The sequence below is a fragment of the Podarcis muralis genome, chromosome 10 (assembly GCF_964188315.1).
Source record: "Podarcis muralis chromosome 10, rPodMur119.hap1.1, whole genome shotgun sequence".
In the NCBI taxonomy this organism is placed as follows: Eukaryota; Metazoa; Chordata; class Lepidosauria; order Squamata; family Lacertidae; genus Podarcis; species Podarcis muralis.
This window is the reverse complement of record NC_135664.1, coordinates 21,892,052-21,916,613: the sequence shown is the minus strand read 5'-3', so window position 1 is coordinate 21,916,613 and position 24,562 is coordinate 21,892,052. Positions and strand designations below refer to the sequence as shown.

The 24,562-nt window shown below is 39.3% G+C and overlaps 1 protein-coding gene across 1 annotated transcript in view; it reads left to right on the top strand.

Annotated features, from left to right (window-relative positions):
* KCND2 (potassium voltage-gated channel subfamily D member 2) overlaps positions 1-24,562 on the top strand; it is a 284,185-nt gene that overhangs the window by 4,688 nt on the left and 254,935 nt on the right. The window lies entirely within an intron of this gene.

Here is a 24,562-nt window from a genome sequence, read left to right as displayed (position 1 = left end):
TATTTTTACAAACTTTAGTCTAACCTCAGGAAAGTCAATATTATTCTCCAACGGAATCAGAAATGGGATGATACCTACCAATTTACATGCATTTATGCCAATGCTGGTATATCAGAATGATATATTATGATGTTTTTAACTACAGTACTGTACTTAATATGTGTAAAATCGAAGTCCTGCTAACTTTGAAAATATAACAATGAAAATTTCAAACCCATAATAATATAGTGAACTTTTTGTGGGAAGTCAAACTCTTCTGAAACTGCAGCAAATTTACCAAGGACATTAATAACTGCTGTAGTATTGTATTTCTAAAAACATGTTGTGTAAATATATTTGCTTAAGATGGAATATGATACAACATTAAAATCAGTAGTACAAGTGCTGGATTTGACCTGAGGAGGTAAGTCAATTCTAGGGACACCATAGTCATTGTATTCCCAAATCTTTGCAAAACATTAGTGAAATGTATGGCTTAAAAAATGTAACAGTATTTATCTCATTTCAAAATTTTCATTGCTGCAACTGTGTTCTAACATCCATATAAACTTATTTGCTGAAGATAAACTCTCTCTGTATCAGAATTAATGAACTCACAGATTATGTTTTATATAGAAAACAATTTGCAAAGCATTAAAAATGTGCATAAGTATACTGCTATCATTTTCTATTCAACAATGGTATTGGCTGATAAGGAAAATTATTATGGAGGTAAATCCTGAACACCGAAAATATTGTTCTTGCAGAGGACTTGGCATTTCAGTAATGGATAGTGATCTAGTTATACAGGAAATTGGTAGTCCCTCTCTATATGTTACTTCATTATTATTATTATTATTATTATTATTATTATTATTATTATTATTATCCATTTTAATGTTGTTTCATGCATAGGGCAAAATACAGTCAATTAAGCTCCATTACTTTCAATAGAAGAGATTTAAGCATGTACTTAACTCTCCCATTGAAATCAGTGCTGTGTAAAAGTGCTTAACTCTGGCTTGATTGTGCATACAAATTAGGTTGAAATTAGTAATGATAATGTCTTTAAAAAGGAACCAGTCATGAACAAACGGGGGCAGGGAGCTGATTTTAAAGCAAAAGGGTTGTATTTGTTGGGAGTACTGAATCCTCTTCCACTCAACAGTTTATTTCTCCTCAACTCTTCCATTCCGTCACTTTTCTCCCAGACAGGCAAACCTAGTTCTGGAGCATTGGAGAGAAAAGTGTTTGGGAGGTGGGACTGACTGACTGTGGGAGGAAAACAGAGAGACAAGGGAAGCCTCAGTACCTCCCACCTGCTCACTCTTTTTGCTCATAAACATAGACTCTCATCCTCTGTTTTTGATGGGATTGAGGCATATCTGGGTCATGCCTATATATTAAAGTGTCTAACGAAATGTCTAGTTAATAAGTGGTACACAGTGTTGATCTAATATTTGCCATAACACTTGAAGAAACAATGTTGATGCAATATCTGCCACAATATCTGAAGAAGAAGAAGAAGAAGAAGAGAAAGTCTGGTCAGTAGTTGCTGTGACTCACATTACGTGCAGGACATGTTTATGACTGCATTGATGGTAGTATCTGCTTGTTCCTGTCCATGGTGCTGAAGAGGCACTTGTCTTTTGTTGCATCGCCTTGCCTTTGAATTTTCCCCATGTTGTTGTTATTATTTAGTGGGATGATGGCACCAGACACTTTGGAAAGTAGGTAGTCTGATATGCAGATAAATAGAATTGTTCTGCTTCTTAGCTCCTTAAACACTAGTTAGACCACGTTGTGTCTTATGACAAAATATCCATTGTCCCACTGTGTGATACTTTATAAAGCAGCTTTCCTACTTTTGTATGATACCCCCTTTCCCTTTTAGGACCACCTCTATGGATATTCTTAATGCTCTTAGAGAGAAGGAGTATTACTAGTACCAATAATATGTATTAATGTTAAACTTGGCTTGAAGGGGTGTTGACAAAAAGGCACTGTGTAACTTTTTTGTGGTTCATTACTATACACATCAACAGATTGACTGATTCAGTTTATCTTTTCATATCAGTTCTTTGCAATTATAGTGAAATTATAGTGAAACAGTAATCTCAAGAGTAATCCCTGCACCCCACAAATGATATTTTCATTTGGGACAAGGCCGAAAGAAGGAAAAGTAGAAGCAGGAGAAAGCAAACTCAAGGTTGTTATATATTACTCACTTCTAAAACTCAGTGTTAAATTCTGCAGTTCTCCATTAGACAAAATTATCTTCAGTTTACATGGCTGGCTTAAAGCCTATTTAAGGACATTAAGATCTGTTTGTATAAAAGAATGTTTTAATTATGGACAAAGTGAAATGAACTACACTTTGCTTAGTAACTTCTCTTGAATGCTATAAAACCACATGAAGGTTTATGGTAAGTAAACAGCTAAAATTTGTACATTGTAGAAAATGAATATGGGCTTTTCTGAAATAGCAAGGATATGGAATGGCAACTTAGTCAAGGAAAAGTCATAATGCTGGGAGCAAAGCCATATTTCTTTGTGATTGCTAGACAATTTACCAATCTTCTAAAAATGCAACATATTACATTTTATTTTTTATAGAGCACTCCACATGTTAAATATTGTCATATTTTAGTCTCCAAAAACAGTCTAATAATACAATTCTATGCATGTTTACTCAGAAGTAAGTCACAATATGTTCATTGGAACATATTGCACAATACTTCAGCCTTTTTCAAGGAGTTAAGTGAGATGTTAGAATAAAAGCTTGGACCAACTTTAAAGTAGATCAGAAACAATCTTGTTTAGCTGTAGTCCAGCTTGAGATAGCTGCAGCTACTGTTTGCCACTTTTTATTGATAATTCAGTGTGGGTCGAATCTATGCTAATTTGTAATGCCAGAGATCTGGTAAATAAATCAATAATGGAGATTTTAGTAAAGTATGGATAAAGTAAAAAAGCAAAATCAAAACTTTTTTGTTTAATTAGTATTGCAGTTTATGAATCATCACTACATTTTTTGCAGTTAGTAACCAGGCAAAAGTAATTATCTAGGCAATAATACATAGAAGTATTATTAGTATTATTAGCTATTTCAGTGTCTGATTATATTTCCACATAGAGGTGAATGGTAGACTTTTTTGAAGGTGATTTGCAAATACATCCTTGGTATTTTGTTGCTTCCAACTGTGAACTGCTGGCCTTTATGTACCGAATATATAAAGCTGCTATTTGTTTATATTATCGTTTTGTTTAAAAGCAAACAGTGGCAGCCTATCAGTTTGAAGTGAAACAGTAGCTTTTACAAATTCAGGGGACACAACAAACATACAGAAGTATATAAGTGCTGCCTGACAGAAACCCGTGAGCTTGCATAATGTGGATGGCAGTGGAGCCTACATAGAAAAGTGGGGGTGGGGGGGAAGGGTTTAAAGAAATTAGAAGACTGATTGTGTGGCTCTATTAATCAAGTTAGTGGCTAAGTGCACTTTGAGACACAGAATGTTCATGCGTCAGTTGAAAGTCTCCTCTCTCCATCACACACACAATGGAGGTCAGAGGCAGGAAAGGGAATCAACCTGTGCACACCCCAAACAGCTTATAGAAAGTATCCTGGAGAAAGAGAGAATTAAGGTTGGATTGGAGAGATACCTTTCTCATCACTAAAACTGCACATCCTCCACTCTGGTTTTGGCCTGGCAGTCCTGCAACGCTATATAGAACAGAGGGAACCCTTTTCGGTGGGTAGGTGGGTGAAGAAAAATGATGTCATTATACCTTTTCAACTCATGAAACTTGTCTTCTCTCCTCCCCACCAACACCATTGAACAGTATTGCAAGGCTTGTGTTATTGACTGCCTGGAATTATAAATGGGATACACTTCCCAACATTTTGTTGCAGGTGTCACTTGTTACTATAGTAATCTTACCTCCAGTACCAGAGGCATCCAATTATTTCTAGCCAATTTTTCACGGAAAAGAGACAGCCCACAAAAGCCCACAAAACTGCTTTATTTCTCAGTTCTGTATCCCCTGCCTCTGACCACTACAGCCTCTCTTTTGGCCATCCCTGCTTAAAACCTCACTGCTAACGAAGTCCCCTTTTTGGTCATTCTTGCTGTATTTTTGTGTCACTATTGCTAACTTGTCTCCTTCTGTGCATTTTTACTGTGCAGTTATCTATACCTATCCAGGTTTTTGATGAAGCCCCCCATGATATTCTTGCAGAAAAGCTGGTAAAATGTAGATGAGGTAACTATTAGAGAACTGGGCCAAAACAAACAAGATGAACTTTAACAGGGAGAAATGTAAAGTATTGCACTTGGGCAAAAAAAATGAGAGGCACAAATACAAGATGGGGGACACCTGGCTTGAGAGCAGTACATGTGAAAAGGATCTAGGAGTCTTGGTTGATCACAAACTTGACATGAGCCAACAGTGTGACGTGGCAGCTAAAAAAGCCAATGCAATTCTGGGCTGCATCAATAGGAGTATAGCATCTAGATCAAGGGAAGTAATAGTGCCACTGTATTCTGCTCTGGTCAGACCTCACCTGGAGTACTATGTCCAGTTCTGGGCACCACAGTTCTAGAAGGACACTGACAAACTGGAACATGTCCAGAGGAGGGCAACCAAAATGGTCAAAGGCCTGGAAACGATGCCTTATGAGGAATGGCTAAGGGAGCTGGGCATGTTTAGCCTGGAGAAGAGGAGGTTAAGGGGTGATATGATAGCCATGTTCAAATATATAAAAGGATGTCATATAGAGGAGGGAGAAAGGTTGTTTTCTGCTGCTCCAGAGAAACGGACACGGAGCAATGGATCCAAAGTACAAGAAAGAAGATTCCACCTAAACATTAGGAAGAACTTCCTGACAGTAAGAGCTGTTCAACAGTGGAATTTGCTGCCAAGGAGTGTGGTGGAGTCTCCTTCTTTGGAGGTCTTTAAGCAGAGGCTTGACAACCATATGTCAGGAGTGCTCTGATGGTGTTTCCTGCTTGGCAGGGGGTTGGACTCGATGGCCCTTGTGGTCTATTCCAACTCTATGATTCTATGATTCTAGGTAGATTTGTAGCTGGTTGATTGAACTAGCCCATATTTTACTTACTAATGGATCCTCATCATCCTAGAAAAAAAAGTGACAAGAGGGGTGCCTTAGGGTTCTGTCCTGGGCATATTGTTCAATGTATTTATAAATAGCTTGGATGAAATGCCCCAGCCAAGGGAGGAAATAGTACCACACTATTCTACCTTGGTCAGACCACATCTGGAGTACTGAGTCCAGTTCTGGGCACCAAAGTTTAAGGATATTGACAAGCTGGGACATTTGCAGAGGAGGGTGATCAAGATGATCAAGGGTCTGGAAGCCAAGTCTTATGAGGAATGGTTGAGGGAGCTGGGTATATTTACTCTGGATAAGAGGAGATTGAGCAGAGTTATGATAGCCATCTTCAAATATCTCAAGGGCTCTCGCATGGGAGATGGAGCACGTTTGTTTTCTTCTGCTTCAGAGGGTAGGACCCTAACCAATGACTTCAAGTTACAACTGAACATCAGGAAGAACTTTCTGACAGTAGGAACAGACCCCCTCGTAAGGTGGTGGACTCAGCTTCATTGGAAGTTCTGAAGCAGTGGCTGGATGGCCATCTGTCATGGATGCTTTAGTTTAGATTCCTGCATTGCAGGGAGTTGGACTAGATGACCCAGAGGGTTCCGTCCCACTCTACAATGCTGTGATTCTAGGGTTCTAAGAATGTACTATTTATGATGCAAAGTCTATGGATTTTAACAGAACAAAGTTAAAAAGCCAAGATGAAAAGATTGTGTAAACATGAGTTTTATGAAAAAAATGGTTAGAAATATATTACTTTTAATGTCTGAATTAATTCAGATTGTAACACACATAATTATGTAATTTGATAAGCTTCCTCTTTCAGGTTTACAATCAAGGGCAATTACTTGTGGTCCCAGGGCAGAAACACACTATATTCAAGGGCTGGAGAATTGGATCTGTCTGTCAGGCTGAATCCTTATCTCCCAACACACCGCACAGCTCATGTTAGACACATTGGTGGGGTTCCCAAATGGTTGATCAGCTGATATTAGGCGATCAAATCTTGCCTAGTGCTCTGCAAGTTGTGTTCTAATGACGAGTAAAAGAGCCTATCAAATGCCTGAGAGCAAAATTCACATCTGATGCCAAAAAGATAGTAACAGGTGGGGCATTCTGAGAAGGGCATTCCCATAGATTGGAGACCACAACCAAAAAGACCTTCTAACTTGTCACCACTCTCTGAATCTGTCGTGGAGGTTGCATATGGAGGAGGGCCTCTGATTTAAATTTTGGATCAGCTCAGGCAGAGAACAAAGTTTGCAGGTGGGAATATACCATGGAGAAGGCCAGGAAGAACTTTGAAGGTCAAAGAGTTTGTAGTAGTTGAAGAAAAAGAACACATGCTCAAGATTATTCCCCTAACAGATAATATAGTATTTTGATGACTTGCTGATTTCATGAAACTGCCATGGCCTGAGCGTTGTGTCACCAAGTGTCAGTTTGGTGGCAGGTACGGTAATTCATTTTCCTTTCCTTAGATTGGAAGCAGATGGAATCTGGTGTTTTGGCAGTTGAGTCATTATGAGTCAGAAAATAGCAGTTTGACTGGAGCAGTGGAGACCAAAAGCCAAAACAACAAATATTTTACTGCAACACTAACAGCATGAGCTGTCATGTATGATAATGGCAGCTAGGATATGATTTATTAGTCTTGGACTATTATTTTAGTGATGTTCCGGAGTGTTAGAACGAGATTAAAAACCTGACTTAAAATAACAGAAAAATCCAGGAATCCAAATGAGTGTTACCTCATTTCTTGTCCCCATTTGTTTTTACAAAAATACTGAAACATTTATAATACTGGTGACTGAAATGTTCTTACCAGGTTGGAAAAGGGAGCTGTAATATGAAGCACAGTGAAATATAAAAAAACCTTTGCAAATAAAATATTTATCTGATATTTTGTTGACATGAACAGTATTTTACAAGCACAAGAGAAAGTACTCACCTTGTTTATTATTTACCAGGAAATTTTGTTCATCTTATTGCTTTCTTTGTCATATAGAATTTTGTTCCTGGAGGTTACTCAGTATCCACAGAAAAATCCCTTCTTTATAGAAAACCAAGTGAGAAGAGAATCAGTATTTATATGGCAATTGTTTTAAAACAATTAGGAATTAATAAACTGTCCAGAACTAGTGATACAGTTGCAGATGCATATATTCAAAAACAAACCCTTCCTTTCCATCACTGTGGTCCAACATTTGGTGGTCTGCTTTGGTGAGAATTATGTTACCTACTTAAAACATTTTAAAACCCCTTATTATTTTCCAGCTTATCACAGAAAACATTTCTATCTTTCTGAAAAAAGATACTAATGTGGAATAGATGTGAAAGCAACCCAATCAACCCCCCACCAAATAAATTCTCAATATTATACCTCACCAGGATTAGGTAGCTTTCTTTAAGCACACACTTAACTGAAAAGTATAAAAGCATTTTGTATATAAGAAGCATCCTGCAAAGCAAATTTCTGGATGGAAGTAAATATTTATGTGATCAGGGAACAAAGTGCTACCAGATATATCAGTGTTTCTGATATAAAGCAATCAATGCATGGACATGACATTCTGCCAGTGTAACTCAATACACAACCAAGTTAAGGGATGGATTTTGAGTTAGACAATCTGGTGCCATGGGCTTCACTAGGACAAAATATGTGCTCTGCTATATATCTGGGAGTAGATCTGATAAACAACTATGACTTAAATGAAAATCCCAGGTATTATACAGACATCTTTAAACAAGAATGAACTAATTTAGTATATTGGGGCAAAGTGCTCTCTGCATTTCTATGGCATCTATAAACCTTATTGCTGTGATGTTTGCAGGAGCTTCATTTATTCACACTATATGTCTTTCTCATATATGTTTAATCCTTTTTTATGAACACAGTTTATGTATCTCAAAGCTGTACCTGGACCCATCCCAAAGACTCACTGCAGATTACAGCGGATTAAAAATACTACATTCCATTATAATCCGAAGAAATTAATTTTAACAGCTATAAACGTAATACTAAAACACTGAATCTCCCTCTACTGGCTCAATTGTTGCCATTTTCCAATAAAGTCCTACATATCGTTTACACAAATTAACTTCCATGGGGTTCAGCACAAGGGGCAAGAATGGCTGTCATTGGTATCTCTGTTTAGGCGACTTGTTCCAAATCTAATGGCATATTATATAGCCTAATTCTGTTGATAGCCTCAGAGTTCCTAAGAACATGAAATACCTGAGTGTGGAATCATGTAACTATATGGGATGTATGCGTTTTGAAACTTCCCTAACAGCAGTCTAAGCCCCCAGGCATGTTGGAGAGGGTTTGGGTTTCCTCCCCCAGCAGTAGCCATTCAAAACACCAGTCATAGGGCATTTCTGAGAGTGGGGTTGAAAATGGACAGACCTGGACCAGGCAAGGAGTTGGTGGCTCCTAAGCTGGTCTAGCTACCAACAGTGGACCTGGCATGGGCCTCTCTGCTGCTCCAGCCTAGAGCTACTGCAGCAAAAAGGGGGAAGAAACTACTCTCCTCCCCACACCTTCCGTTGTGGCCAGCATAAGTGGCAGAGATCCATTCAGCCCTACACTCCCAAACAGGAGTTAGGATTGTTTCTTTAAGCAGCTATATAATAAATCTGTAGCTGGTTGAACTTTGGCCATGCAATAAGCTCAATCTAGACTAAGGTTACCAGATTTTTTTTCAAAGAATCCGGGGAAACTTTTAAAAAGAGAGAGAGAGAGAAAGAGAAAGATATTTTTAAAAGTTATTTTATAAAATTAAGAATTAATATCTTCTCTTCTGTGGTCTTCTCTGACATGTGACCTTCCTCTGGGCCCTGGCCTGATCTCTTGGAGCAGTAGCCGCCATGGAGTAGGCTCAGGTCGGGCCTGGGCTCGGCCACGTGTCCTTGCCCTCCAGGTGCTCGTCTACCTGTCCTCCTGAGCAGCGGCAGCAGCGCAGCAAGCTTGGGGTTCCAGTCTTTTTTCTCCTTCCTCTTTCTCTCTTCCTTCTCCTTCTCCTCTCCTCCTTCTCCCTGTGTTGACTCCGGGGTTTTCCTGGCCCTGGAGTGCCACTGGGCAGTTGGGTCATGGGGGGGTCAGCGGTTCCCCCAGTTGACACATCGGGCATCCTTGGTTCCCCCTTGGCAGTGGCGGTGGCAGTCTCAGCAGCCCGGAGCCAGCCTAGTAGTGCAATTAACTCTGGCTGGCTTCAGGAGCTGCTCACTGCCGTGGCGCCCGCCATTTTGCCTCGCCAGAAGTCCCCATATTGATGTGTATTGTGCCGTTGAACCAACCACGCAACATTCATTCCCTACTAATAAATCTACAACACTTAAAATATAAATCCGGGGACATTCTGGGGACGGATTTTGTCCAGGGACAGATTTGTAAATCCAGGGACTGTCCCTGGGAAATGGGGACATCTGGTAACCATAATCTAGACAAGTGAAGCTTGGTGGCAATGCTTGATGTTCCATGTCACATGGCCAGTGTCTACACACATCTAGCTCTTCGCATGGTTAAAGCCACCACATGTGCAGTGTCTCCTGGATAATATACAGTCTTCCAGTCCTACCCTATGAAGTTTGTCTGAAACTTTAAGATGTGTGGGTGAATGTGGAATCACTGGCAGACCCAATGTAAGAGCCGTCATCTTGATAGTTTCATGATAGGTAGGCTGGGAATAACCTTGCGAAGAGCCTTGAAAGAAAATTTTATATTTGATATGGTAGAAAAGATGGAGTGGAAAAGGTGATGTGATTGAAGCAATTACCCAGAAGAATGGCTGTTACCTCTAAGCTTGAATAGATAGAAAGATGTATGATGAGGTCTGGGAAAAGCTGGAGAATGGGAGACTGAAGTAGTCAGGTAGAGGCTACATATTAAAATTAATAGCATGGCTACAACAATGCTTTGGCTGAAGGGGCAGCAATTCAGAAAGATGCTACAATATTGTAATGGGGAAAGGGACAACCTGGCACAAGAAGGGGAAAAATGTGATTCATCAGCATCCAATTGTTATTCTTGTACTCCCTAGATAATTTACTTAATGAGTCCCCTTATAAATATAACAAATAAATAAACTTTTATTTTGTTTGTAATCAATATTAATAATGTTGGTAAATAATGTCATGCTCTCCATTTAATCTATTGCATTAGTACAACAGCAACCACAGAGGCAGAGTGAGTGACAGCATTAAGCTGATCTCCAGAATAACACCATAATAAATACACAGATAAAACTAATGTGGACCTTGGTGCAGGCTGAGCTTCAGAGAAACAGGGAATTCTTTGTGGACCAGTTCAACATTCTGTCATGTAGCTGGACTCCAATCCACTATCAGATCCTATTTCATGGCAACCATATAAAGGAATAAATAGGTTAGGGGTTGTTATTTTTTTTTAACAGCTTTACCAGTATTGCTTCCAAATCACTTAGCTAATCTCCTTCTTGTTAGATCATGACATGACAACTAACATTCCTGATTCCATTAAACAGTTTCTGTGCCAATTATTCTAATACCTGAAGGTCATTTTAACAAGAAAACTATGCTTTCACCATTTTAGTTACAATCTGGCACTATATTCCACCTTTTTGTGGTTTATCTAGTCTCACCAGCTCAGAGTTGTATTGCTGATCATGACCATGGCTTTTCTTCAGCCGGAACACACCAGAGCTCAGTTCCGGCACCTCTCAGGTGGGCGCCATTGCCCTTATAAGAGAACAAGGGGGGCGTTTATGGTGAGTTCTGACACCTCTTTTTATAATAGCACTGATCATGACCATATACTGTAGTAGTGCTGTCAAAATGGATTCAGCTGGCAAACTTTTCAACTACAGTGGCACCTCGTGTTACAGACACTTCAGGTTACAGATGCTTCAGGTTACAGACTCTGCTAACCCAGAAATAGTACCTTGGGTTAAGAACTTTGCTTCAGGATGAAAACCTAAATCGCGTGGCAGCGGCATGGCGGCCCCATTAGCTAAAGTGGTACCTCAACTTAAGAATAGTTTCAGGTTAAGAACGGACCTTCGGAACGAATTAAGTTCTTAACCCAAGGTACCACTGTAATATGTGAACACGTGTTTGAACAAAGTCCACAGCTAAATGCAAGCATATATATTTTTAGATGAGGAACATAATTACTAGAAGTATTTCAAAGAGAAGGTCTGCCTGACTAACTGTCTCTGTGGATCACTTCATGTGACAATTGTTCTCCAACTGAAAAATATATATACTACTGTTTAATAATGAATATGCTGTTCATACAATATTGGATTGTCATCATAATAAAAGTAACACCATTTCAGGATTTAGACCACTGGAAGTTATCTAGCAGCCACTGTATAGAAAAATAGCATTTCCCTATTTTCACTTTCTATTTATACAGTGAAAGTACTCCTAAGGGAGACTGCCAACATCTGCTGTTATAAATTATATTCAAGAGGTGGCATCCTGGTCCATAGCAGTGTTATTAGGTATAAACCAAGGCTTAGAGACAGAAGAACTGTTGCAAACATATTCAGGGAGACTTAACATTATGCTTCCTACCCTACCAGCTTGTCATTATTGTGATATGGTGACAATACAAAGTATTACAATTACAGTGGTGCCCCGCAAGACGAATGCCTCGCAAGACGAAAAACTCGCTAGATGAAAGGGTTTTCCGTTTTTTGAGTCGTTCCGCAAGACGAATTTCCCTATGGGCTTGCTTCGCAAGACGAAACGTCTTGCGAGTTCTTGCGAGTTTGTTTCCTTTTTCTTAAAGCCGCTAAGCCGTTAATAGCTGCTAAGCCGCTAAGCCGTTAATAGCCGCTAAGCCGCTAATAGCCGCTAAGCCGCTAATAGCCATGCTTCGCAAGACAAAAAAACCGCAAGACGAAGAGACTCGCGGAACGGATTAATTTCGTCTTGCGAGGCACCACTGTACCTATGGTAGAATACGACTTCTGAATTAATATTACTGTGGTGTTTTTGTCCCTCCCCCCCCCCATTTTCCCCCAAATTAAAACTAGTTTTTATTAGTTATCACCACCCAGAGACATATCCTTTAAACAGTTTTTGCATCCTGGTGGTAACTCCTGAATCTCTTCTGAGTGAATTCACTCCTCTTGTCAAAAGGAATGTGTTGCCCCATGTTTGTAGGCGCTACCATGAAGGGGGAAAGAGGCTAATTTATGTCCACCATTTTTTAAAAAAATTTTTTCCGAGCTGGTCTTTATAATAAGGGTAGCACAGAGATAGTACAATCATTTTTTGTAATCTCTATTCACTTTCCAACCAGCTAGCTAACATTTCCTTGAGCTGCCTTTATCACTTGTGGACAGGAGCAACGAGGCTGTGCTAAAACGGCTTAGGAATAAAGTTGATGCATTTTGCTATGGTGGATTTCAGCTGCATCATGACTCTTTTGCAGAGAAATGGGAGATATGTTGTCCATCACAAAATAAGAAGAAAGCACTGTACACTGGCTTTAAGAAAAGAGTTTAATCTGGTCACTGATGTGAACCAAAACATTTAAAAATGAACATCACTCTTGTGAAAATGCAGCTATAATGGCATAGGATTTTTCCTATGCATTTACTGGAGAAAAAACTTTGGACTGAAGATGATTCATAGCAGCTAAAATGAATGACTCCGTTTTCCCCTTCAGGGGAAAACTGATCTCTATTCATGACTTTTCCTCGCCACAGAGTTTTCACAGTACACGTAGCAAACTTAGTTGCTGCCTGTACATTTTCTTGGGCTAAGAAGCCCAGTGAAGGGTCCAGGGCTGTGTGCACAGCACCAGCCAAATTGCTCATGATTACACCAAACAGTTCAGGATGCAGAAGAGTGATTTTGAATAGATGGGTTGGTCCTGTCACTGACAATTTGTCTGGGGATATCACCCAGTTTCGATCTTGCATGAACTCTTTCTTCCCCTGGACAATGTGTGTGCCCCTCGTCTAAGTAGGGATCTCCTCTTGAAAGGTTGTGTCTGTACACAATTGGTCTTAGATAATGGGAGCTGACTGCTGCTATTCTAGTCTCTAATATAATAAATTCCACCTATTGGTTTCTTTGAATAGATGAATGCAACTGTGTTAATTTGAGTGCATGCAAGTATGTCATGTCATGAGATGATGGCTCCCAATTCAGGAAATCTCCCACACAAAAAATGAAAAAAGGCTGAAGCCAATTAAAATGGCTGTGACAAAATTAGGATCCAGGATAGCAAGCATTGCTAAGTACTACATACTAGATTCAGAATTTCTACCAATTAAACAACTCAGTAAAAACTTCCCTCTACCTCTAATTTATTCATAATTCTGAAAATGTTCATCCTCAAATCACTCTGCCATTCTCATAGTACTTTCCTACCCAAAGCCCAAAGGCAATAGCTCCCTATCAGAAATTATCCTGACATCTCTTTTCTATCAAAGGGGCCAAGAGAGGAACATTCAGTTGACTACTCACTTTGTATATTATATGTGCAGTTAAAATAAATCACACCTCAGTTTGAGAATCTGTATAGCTTTATAAGTTAAAAGAAGCTTTAGAATATGCTTTATACTTCTTTAGATTAATTTCAGAATGCTACTTATTCATCAAATCTACTTATGATAATAAAGAACCTGAACAAAGATGAATATTAAGATAGAACTGCACACCAGATGGTAGAAATGTTGGGACAAGTACATTATTCCAATAATAAAAACAGATGAGTTATTTGGATGTTACAATATTCATCAGATACACTGTAATCAACTACATTAAAAACACTTATAATCTCAAAACAACTTCAGAAGAAAGTTTAGCGAGCCTATTATCATATAATGAATGGTAATTTTCTACTCAGATCATTGAGCAGGAAGCTTTATGAGCTACAAATTAGATTGTCTTTCTCCAGGTAATAAAAAATATAAATATCGAAAGAAAGAAAGAAAGAAAGAAAGAAAGAAAGAAAGAAAGAAAGAAATTTCACCTCTGTATAAAGGAATCAAATACAGTGGTGCCTCACAAGACGAAATTAATCCGTTCCGCGAGTCTCTTTGTCTTGCGGTTTTTTCGTCTTGCGAAGCACGGCTATTAGCGGCTTAGCGGCTATTAGCAGCTTAGCGGCTATTAACGGCTATTAACGGAAGTCCGTTCTTAAACCAAAGCCATTCTTAAACTGAGGCATGCTTTCCCTTATGAGGCCTCCCATCGCCGGTGCCCTTCCACCATTCGGCTTCCATTAGTAGTCCGAGGTAAAGTTTGCTAACCGGAACACTACTTCCGGTTTTGCAGAGTTCGTATACCGAATAGTTCGTAAAGAGGACTGTTCTTAAACCAAGGTACCACCATACAGCTCAGATGATCAGTCAATGCATGCTCCAGCTTTCACAATACAGGCAGTCCTGCCTTTGTATGAAGTGCTGGTGAACTTTACAAACATGAAGAATAGGGAGGAAGAGACAGAATGTAGTGCCTATTAAAATAGTTTTGCTATAGTTTTGTTTGTTTGTTTGAAGGGGAGTAGAACAGTTTGCAGTCAATGAAAATATAAAACAACACAGTGCGACAGAATAAAAATCAAATATAATAAAATGAATTCAATAAATCCAACACAGAGAAGAAGAAAAAGCAGCATTAAATTCAATTCCATTAAAATCTAGCTGTTAATTTTTTTAAAAAAAACCCAGCTAACAAGTGAACAGATAGGCTTCCTGTAGTGGCAATCATGGGTAATGACTTCTAAAATAAGGAGTGTCAGAAGTAATGCAGAACTGTATAAAGTATAACAAGCCAAGGTGTTACAGAAAAGGCAGTTGGTTTCAGACATTTAGGCTGCAGTCCAACCCCCTGTTCTGCTTGACTGTAGGGAGATCAAGTGGAGGCATCCCTCTGCTCATTTCTGCTAATATAAGCAGCATCCCAGCAACAGAGTCCTCCCCTTCTGAATGGGTGGGCAGGAGTCCTGTGGTTGGTATCCCCACCAGCAGAAACCCCCCAAACAGGACATTCCAAGGGTGAGGCGGAGCTGGTCCAGGATTCACCAGATCCCAAGGCAATCTCACAGCTGGTGTCAGAAAAGATCGGGCCCAATCTCTGCAGGAGATCTGGGAGCAGGAGGTGTGGAGGGTGAGCCTAAAACATTCTCTATGCGAAGTACTGCGTCTGGCCACCATAAGAACAAAATGTGGGAGCATATAAGCCACTAGCCTGGTGCAGCAGGCACGTCTATGCTCTAAAAGCACTGCAATTGAGCTATTAACATTTTCTTGTTTTCTTCTGTGAAGAGAAAGTAGATTCCAATTCCTAGAACCCCAGTAAGTGCCTAGAAAGTTAGTTGGGCATTGTGGTACATATGAAAATAGCTCGGTCATTTGATGTTGTTAGAAGTATTACATAATAGAACTGATGGTTTCAAAATTGATTTAATGTATCCTATTTGAGCCATTATCATTTTCATCCTAACTCTTACGATGGGTTAAGAACGGACTTTTAAAAGTTACCGCCTGGAGAAAAATCAAAAAGTTGTGCTGTAGAACATTCATACAACACCATCAAAAGTATTCTTTATTCACTATTCACTTTTGGATGAAAAGCTGATTCTTTATTAGAGATGTGAGAAGAAAGAGATGTAGTTTAAGAAGGACTTTAAGGAAGTCATTCCTCACCCTCCAACAAATAGAAAAATGGAAACTGGCCGTTGAATGTGGCATTTTTATATGAAACTTCAACAATTACTCTTATGCATCAAATGATAAAAATGTTCATTATATTGAAATGTTTTTTGAAAGGTTCATCTTTCTGATCATAAATCCCACATCAAGAACACTGAAAATAAAGGAGCATCTGCCGAGGAGGAAACCATAGCTTAAAAAATAGCACCAATGTACTAGTAAAATTTCAAAGAACACTATGTATCAAGCCTACTGTCATCTGTGTTTTGAGGAAGAACACATTTTTTTAAATAGTAGGGTAATGGGTTTATTTAAAATATTAATAATTATTATTAATATTAAAAACCATGTAAGATACATCTCATAAAATATCAGCAAGTGAATCTAAAATAAGTTACATTATATACTGAAGTCCTTTAGTGTGGGCGGGTGCAATGGAATAAGCTAGTATCAACAGAAATGGTATGCTACGTTACACAATAAATACAATCAAGCCAGTTAGAAATGTCTAGTAGCATTTAGGAAGAAGTTGTACATAACTGGGTACAGTGGTACCTCGGGTTACAGATGCTTCAGGTTACAGACGCTTCAGGTTACTGACTCCACTAACCCAGAAATAGTACCTCGGGTTAAGAACTTTGCTTCAGGATGAGAACTGAAATTGTGCTCCAGCGGTGGTGTGGCAGCAGCAGGAGGCCCCATTAGCTAAAGTTGTACCTCAGGTTAAGAACAGTTTCAGGTTAAGAACAGACCTCCAGAACGAATTAAGTTCTTAACCCGAGGTACCACTGTATCAGGAATATCTTTATGCACTGACCTGAACGGGGAAAGAAAATTTCTGTGAAATGCTTGTGGGTTTGGTGATGGGTTTTGTTGCAGCCCCTCTTAACCTCATCAATATGTTTTCTTGTAAAGGAGATGGTGCAATACCTCTCCCCAACAAAATTAAGGTTTGTAAGGCTTGTAAAGCGCACCCAGATCACCCATCAAAGCCTCATGGATGAGCATGGTGCTATTATGGATGGACCTGGTATTCAATAACAGCACCACCAAACCAGAGGGCTCCATAGGTTAGCTACCAGTAACTGATGTAGGAGTTGAAAGGGCTGAAATGGAAGACAGGGGTAAAATATCTAGATCTCCTCCGCAGATGGTGGTCAGCCCCTCCAATTTGACTATACTTTCCTGTGTCCACTCCTACCACCACTTTAGTTTGAAGTATTGTTCATGAGTGTCCTTTCATTTTTCCTGAGTGGTTCTGCACTCTGAAGTCTTTTCAGGTGTTTTGTGTTTCCTAAAAACTGTGTATCATCCTCAGCTGGGCCACCATGTCACAATGAGTAGGTGGAGAAACTGCCTCCTGTGTAACTTGACCGCTCTCTTTTTTTTAAAGTGAAGTATTTTTACTTTTAAAGAAATCAGAATGGAAAAGGTCTTTCAAGCAAAGCTTGAAGGACTTTCAAAATCAGAGAGTGCACCAGTCTAGGGTGCTTGGTAGCCATCCTCCATGGCTTCCTATGCTTCAGTTGAAGCTCAATGGAAGACATCGGTCTTCCATATGGCCTTTTCAGATCAGGCACAGGTAGCTGGGAAGGGTGCAGAGCTCTGGAGAGAAGTTCAGTGGGGAAAAACACCCACATCACCTTGCAACAGTAAGGTAAGTGCGAATCTGCACACACGTCATGATTTCATTACATTGTTGGTAAGAAACAGGGGGGAAATGGAAGCTTCCTTGAAGTTTTTAAGTATTTGGAGAATAGATTCTGACAGAGAACTATTTTAAATAGGCTAGCCCAGAAATTACCATATTTTTTGCTCTATAAGACTCACTTTTTCCCTCCGAAAAAGTAAGGGGAAATGTGTGTGCGTCTTATGGAGCGAATGCAGGCTGCGCAGCTATCCCAGAAGCCAGAACAGCAAGAGGGATTGCTGCTTTCACTGTGTAGCGATGCCTCTTGCTGTTCTGGCTTCTGAGATTCAGAATTTTTTTTTTCTTGTTTTCCTCCTCCAAAAACTAGGTGCGTCTTGTGGTCTGGTGCGTCTTATAGAGCGAAAAATACGGTATATCCATTGACAACTGAGCCTAATGGTACTACCTGATGAATAGCTTAAGTCTCTCACAGCTGCTATATCTTTTGCCTATGATTTCTTTCCTTAATGTAGCTAAATAGGATGCCATGCTAGTTGCAATTAAAATGTGCCAGACAAAATGTTATTCATAGAGTGGGGATTCCTACCTTACTTCCTTGTGGGTCCCAAGTGTCTTCTTTTTGGTCAAAAGATATTGTTCATATTAACTTGATTTTGGAAAAATCCTTTATATTTGTGGATGGTCATGCACTCTTAAATCATATTCCTGAGACATGGGACAACAAAGTAGATCCTTTGAGTCGCTATTGTTACAAAGCTGATTTTGGGAGTGGTGCAAGGGGAGCTGATGTGCTTGTGGAAATCATTCCCCGTGCATAGTGGTTTAGCTGGATAGTTTCTCTTGCAGCTTTTAAACAATCCCTCCAAGGCACTCCACATAATAATAATAATAATAATAATAATAATAATAATAATAAACAACCAACTTTTATTTATATCCTGCCCTCCCCGGCTGAAGTTATAACATAGGTATAAAATCAAGTAATAATTAAATTACTTTCTGAAAACAGATCAGAATCAAATACATGAGCTCAATACTCGGGATTTGTATGAATCTTCCACACACACCTAGTATGTCGAATCAACAGCATTCCATTCCATACCCACAATGAAAACACATAATTTTTGAGCCTGTCATAGAATTCTTCAGCTGGTTTATGTAATTCACTTTGCAAAATGCAATTACTCTTCCGTATTGAGCTCTAAGGGTTAGATGCTGCGCAAGCGTTTGAAGCCAGAGACCATGACAATTTTTTAGGCTGTCTCATTAACAAATTGTAGTTCTGCAACATGTGTTGATTTACTTATTTATTGAAGAGATAATAGGAAATAACCCATTACTTTCTGAAGTCATAAATAATATGACAGGAGGATACTAAGTGCACCGAGATGTGACAGAAAAGCTAAAAACTTGTAGTTTAGTATTTTATGGTGCCTGTTCCATTTTAACAACTACATGTAAAACAAACAAATGTTTTCACCTGTTTTTGTGTTGTTGTTTTGGCCAATTATTAATTTATTGGACTACTGGAATGGTGAAGGCTTTATTGTAATCTCAGACATTCTGTTTCTGTATAACATTTTGAAACTTTTAAAGTGGGGATGTTCTCATTGGGGGCGGGGGCATTGCCATATTTGAAAGATAAAACAAATAGTCATTAGCCATTTCAGGGAATTTCAATCTGAGTGTGGAGAGCAAGCATAACTTTGGGTCTTTCACCACCTTTTTGACAGTTATGGATATAATTTTCCCCAGCATTCTATCCAAGAAAGCAGAATCAAAATAACAGTCCCAGAATATATGCCATTATGTACCCTTATTTGGGCAACCCTGCCAACAGCTTTTAGACCCTAGATCTAAGATATGGGCAAGCCTGGCTGGTGCATTGAACCACCAGTGTACTACTTTGAAAGAGTTATCCTGTATATTGGCAGAAACTGAGGAGAACGGCTTGGTAAACCAGACTTTTCTCTTGCAGAGCTGGTTCTAAAGTCTTCCCCAAATTTCCCTTCCACGTGGCCTTCAAATTGTCAAAAGTGGTGAATTGGCCTCTCAAGCAGCAGCCAAATTGCTTGAAACAGCTTCCTCATGCGTAATCATTTTTTGCTGAAGGAGACAGAGGGTCGGATCCTTCTTATTTCAAGAGGTAAATTTGACTTAGCAGGATGCAGCCTTTGTGTGCAGCTTCACTATGTTTCGTCCAAGCTTCAATTCTAATTAATTTTAATGGATTTTTTTTTCTATTAAAAATATTACCCAACTTAGTATAACTAGGTGAGTCCTCTACAGGTAAAAACATATTGTATCCATGATTTTGAAGACCAGAGCAATGACTTCACTGAATTTAAAATGAGTATGGCTCTTCTGAGATGAGCACTTATGACATAATCTCACTGAGCAAAAACAATGTAATTAATTTTATTGAGTCTTATAATTTATGTGCACTGTCTGACTTGAATTATACAGGTTATGCTACCAACAGCTCTACAGTACACACAGCATCTTTGTCATGTCAAATACATCTTTGGATGTCCTAGCAGAAATATTTTCTTTGGAAAGCAATGTTCTCATCTCAAAAAGACACAACCGAGTACACTGTGTGAGGTTAAGAAAGGGTGCTTGCTTGTTATATTGGGACACCATGCGCAAAATAGTTCCTTCTCTGTTACGCACACAAATGGCTGTCTTCTATTGTGCTTGAATATCAGGCTTATTGGTGTGATTCTCTTCAAAACTGCAACAATCCTAACTTAGTCGTGCAAGGGTAAAACAAATGACTTAGAATATACCAGCTGAAGAAAGAGTCTACCCCCCCCCCAGCTGCTAATTCTGAAACACATGCGGCATTGGCTCTTTATAGTTACTGGCAAACCTTGTAATAATAAAATACAAATTGATTCTGGACATGAGGACTGCATTATGCCAGTGTAAATTCCAGCATGAAAATATGCTTCATTTGGTGATTCATTCATTATGGAGATACCCAGTTATCATAAGGACAGATGCATTAAGCCTCACTATAAGAACTACTTTCATAAAATATAACTGGGTTTTTTGTGTGGATAAATCTGGTAATTTAAGAGACCTGCAAAATGTGAATTTGAGCAGGTATTTATTTAGGGGGAGGGACAAAAAACTGGTTCTTGTTTACAAGCTCACTTTCACACCTGACCCCCCATTTGTTGGCAACCAGCTGGCACTTTGTACTACAGAGGGCTTCTTAATATTCTGTTAAAATTCTACAAAACCATCTATGCAGCTATTTTATAAAGATAAAATAAGGTTGTTAGTCCAGCCTTGGTGAAAACCAGGAAAGAAATGAAGGAGGTCCAGTTTCAGCAAGACCTCATCTTTGCTGCCCAACAATCGCTGTTTTTGGAGAGACGGCCAGGTACTAACAAGTTCCTATTTAGCCATATACACACCTGGGCATCCTACTGAACACAGTGGGACTTCTTTCTGAGAATCTAGGAATGTAGGATTGATATGCGGCAAAGACAGCTGTCAGGCCATTTTCTCTCATATAGAAAAATCTGGCTGTGCATCATCAACCATAGCCTAAGGTTGGTGCCACACTTAAGGAAGTCCTTGGCTTGGAGTCACCCCTAAGCCCCCAATATACACCATATGTTTTAGAAGTGACCCGGTGACACAGCTGCTTTTGAATGGGAGCCAAGCTCCAAATTTCAGTGGCTCAGTCTATAGATTGTGAAATCAAAAGAAGCTTTGCTACCCTTCCATGACTAAAAGCGCCTTCTGGGAACACACACAGGCCACTCACATACATACTGTATAATATAATTTGATTATTTGCAGGAGCAAAACCTACCTTTTATAGGTTATAGAACGAGAGCAATAAAAGTAAAATCTTACTCCAGCATTTTTCAGGAGCTTGCCTGTGATTTTTGAAAGAGAATTTCATAACATACAGACATCTGCGCATTAAAGCTTATCTTTATCCCTTTCCACATTCAACTAGGTAATGTTTTCAAACAGATGTAGTTCTGGATTTGGGCTGTTCAAGATTTGAACAGAGATTTCCTGAAAGTTCAGGCTAGGTTCAGTCATGCCCCATAGCTCAGATATGCATCTGGTCGTCCACTGATCGAGCAGGGCTTTTCTTACATTTTTAAAATAAAATATTCTGAATCTCCACGTGGTTTGTTTATTTATTTAAGCCATTTCTACATTGCTTATTGACCAACATTTCCTGGGCTATTCACAAAAGTCAGTAAAGTGACCAAATACAATGCAACCCATAAAACAATTAATACAAATATAAAGATACAGAACTGTTGTTGTTTAGTCATTTAGTCGTGTCCGACTCTTTGTGACCCCATGGACCAGAGCACGCCAGGCACTCCTGTCTTCCACTGCCTCCCGCAGTTTGGTCAAACTCATGCTGGTAGCTTCGAGAACACTGTCCAACCATCTCGTCCTCTGTTGTCCCCTTCTCCTCAATCTTTCCCAACATCAGGGTTTTTCCAGGGAGTCTTCTCTTCTCATGAGGTGGCCAAAGAACTAGCATAAAGCTTTTCCTAAGCATGATAAATACCAGCAGAGAATTAATATAAGAATCAAAATGGCTTCCCTGCAGCTACGGGCTCCAGTCTGTTCTTTTCTGAAAGAGCCTTGGGTCCACTGTGGAAGTAGTAGCGATTACCAGAGCCTCTTCAGGACATACCAGTCGGGATCTTAGACAGTTCCCAGTGGTCCCTGCTGGCTGAACATTACAAGTTGTTGTCTCAGCAAAGGAACAGAGTCATCTGAAGCCCTACGAAGGCTGGCAACCTCTTCCAGTGGTTTCAAGCCCTGTGGGAAAGATGTCTCCAATCTTTAAAAGGCCTGCAGCTTCTTCTGAAATTGCATTCTCCTGCATGGCTGTAGACCAGGAAGAATTTCAAGAGGATTCGTCAACTGTGTCTGATACCATACATTTCACTGATGAAAATAGGGATGCCCCATTCCATAATGATAACTTTATTATTTATACCCCACTCATCTCACTGAGTTGCCCAGCCACACAGGGCAGCTTCCAACATATATAAAAACACAATAAAACATAAAACTTTTTATTTAAAAAAATCTCTATACAGGATTGCCTTCAGACGGCTCAGGGGTTGGATAACTCCATACCCTCCAACATTTCTCCAGTGAAAATAGGGACATCCGAAGGAAAAATGGGACATTCTGGGATCAAATCAGAAACTGGGACAGAATCTCTAAATCAGGGATGTCCCTGGAAAACAGGGACACTTGGAGGATCTGTGATATTGATGAGAAAGCCACTTTGTCAGAATGAGATGATGTAGAAGTGAATTCTGAAGACCCACCAGTGGTGGGTTTATAGGTATGAAAAGCATTAGGGGCCCTTGCCATTGTTGACTTCTAGTATTTTAGTGTGGTTTCTACTCTCTGATTAAAGTCATTGGAGGCCTGGTCTGTTAGGGTGGAGGTCACCAGCCCTGGTGTCCATGAAAACCTTCCTTGGCACTCCTGAACAGGGATTTCAGACTCTGAGCCTTCATTTATTTATATTTTTCTAAAGGGAAGTCTCTAATCCTTCTGGATCTAGCCCATCATTTGTGTTGTCTTATGTTTATTAATACTGCTTTCCCTTGTAAAGTGGCAGAATATAAATGGAACATTAAAAAAAAATCCTTACAAGCAATCAATTCTTTCAGCTAACAAGAAAGTCAACTAGATTCAGAGGAGAGAGTTGAGTCAAAAGGTGCCCTTCCACTCAAATTGTGAGCAGAAGATTTCGTCCATGAATGCCAGGGACTTTTGAATAAAATGCTTTACTGTTGAACCAACCAAGTGCCACCAATTCCTTCAGCGTCCTTCAATCTTCCCGTTCACTGTGTATGTGCTAGAAAAAAGGCTTTGGAAGAGGCATAGTGTTTTTCTGATAGACTATCTATAGGTTTTATAGTTGTGGAGTTTACTTATGAGTAAACATGCCTAGGATTTTGCTGTAAATCAAGAACTTATTATTCACTTTGAATATGAGAACATTTGAGTATCCAAACCATTGTTGGACCAGATTATAAACCTCTGTCAGATGTTATTCTGTGATGGAAGGACTGCATTAATCACTAATTTAATATCTAAAGTTGGTTGATGATGCGGGTGGGGTTCTCCTCCCATTGATGGAAGAATTGCTTTACACCTTACACTAGGGCATTGTGTGAGCAAAGTGAAACTTTAGGCAAAGGTGATGTTCTGCCTGTGAAACAATTTGTGCAAACTCCTGCACAAGTGGAAGCCTGAGAATGGTTATACAACCCATAAAAGCACTGAGTGAACTCCTAAACATTTGCAGAACAGCACTAAAAAAGACTATTTTCCTTCTGTTCATGTTTCCTTAGATCCAGCACACACATTATAAAACTATAGTGACAATACACTTTCTGCATTAAATCTGCAAAGGGGAAAAAAACTTCACAAAATTGCTGGCGATTTTGAACGTCAAAATATAGAAATATGAAGAACAAAATATACACATAGTAAATAAAGGAATGTGCAATGTAAATGTTAAATAGTATGATGAATTCTGTTGCATTTATAATCCAGTACCAAAAACAGATTCATGGTTTAATCCTTAAGAAGGGGAGAGGTAGAGGAGAGAGGATTTTTAAATATTCTGTGGCAAAACTGCTTTGGCCAGAGCACAGCTTGTACTGCAGTCTTTACATATAATGAATTATTTCAGCATGGAATAGTGAGCTCTGTAGGCACATAATAAAGGTTACTAAAATGAACTAAGAAATTGAGAAGAGAAGCAGAATAAGAAATTCTATTTTGAATCAAGGTTGATATGAAAAGAGGGCAATGCATTCCTTGGCTATGATTAGATCTGGCAGTTATATTATCCCTAATAACTTGCTTTCTAAGACAGAAGTGAAAAGTTATTTTTTGGTTGGCTGGGTGAATTATATCATTCTAGTAAGAGTCTATAGCCAAACAGTGCTTTCATTGGGGGGGGGGGGGGGGGCAACTGATGTGCACACATGAAAGTCAGTTGAAAATTCATCATAGTATGGAATGGGGGGAAAGTTTGCTTAGAATTTATTATCTAGTCTGTCATCCAGCCTTCGATAGGAATGACTTCGTAAGTGGTTCTAGTATACAAATATATGAATTAGC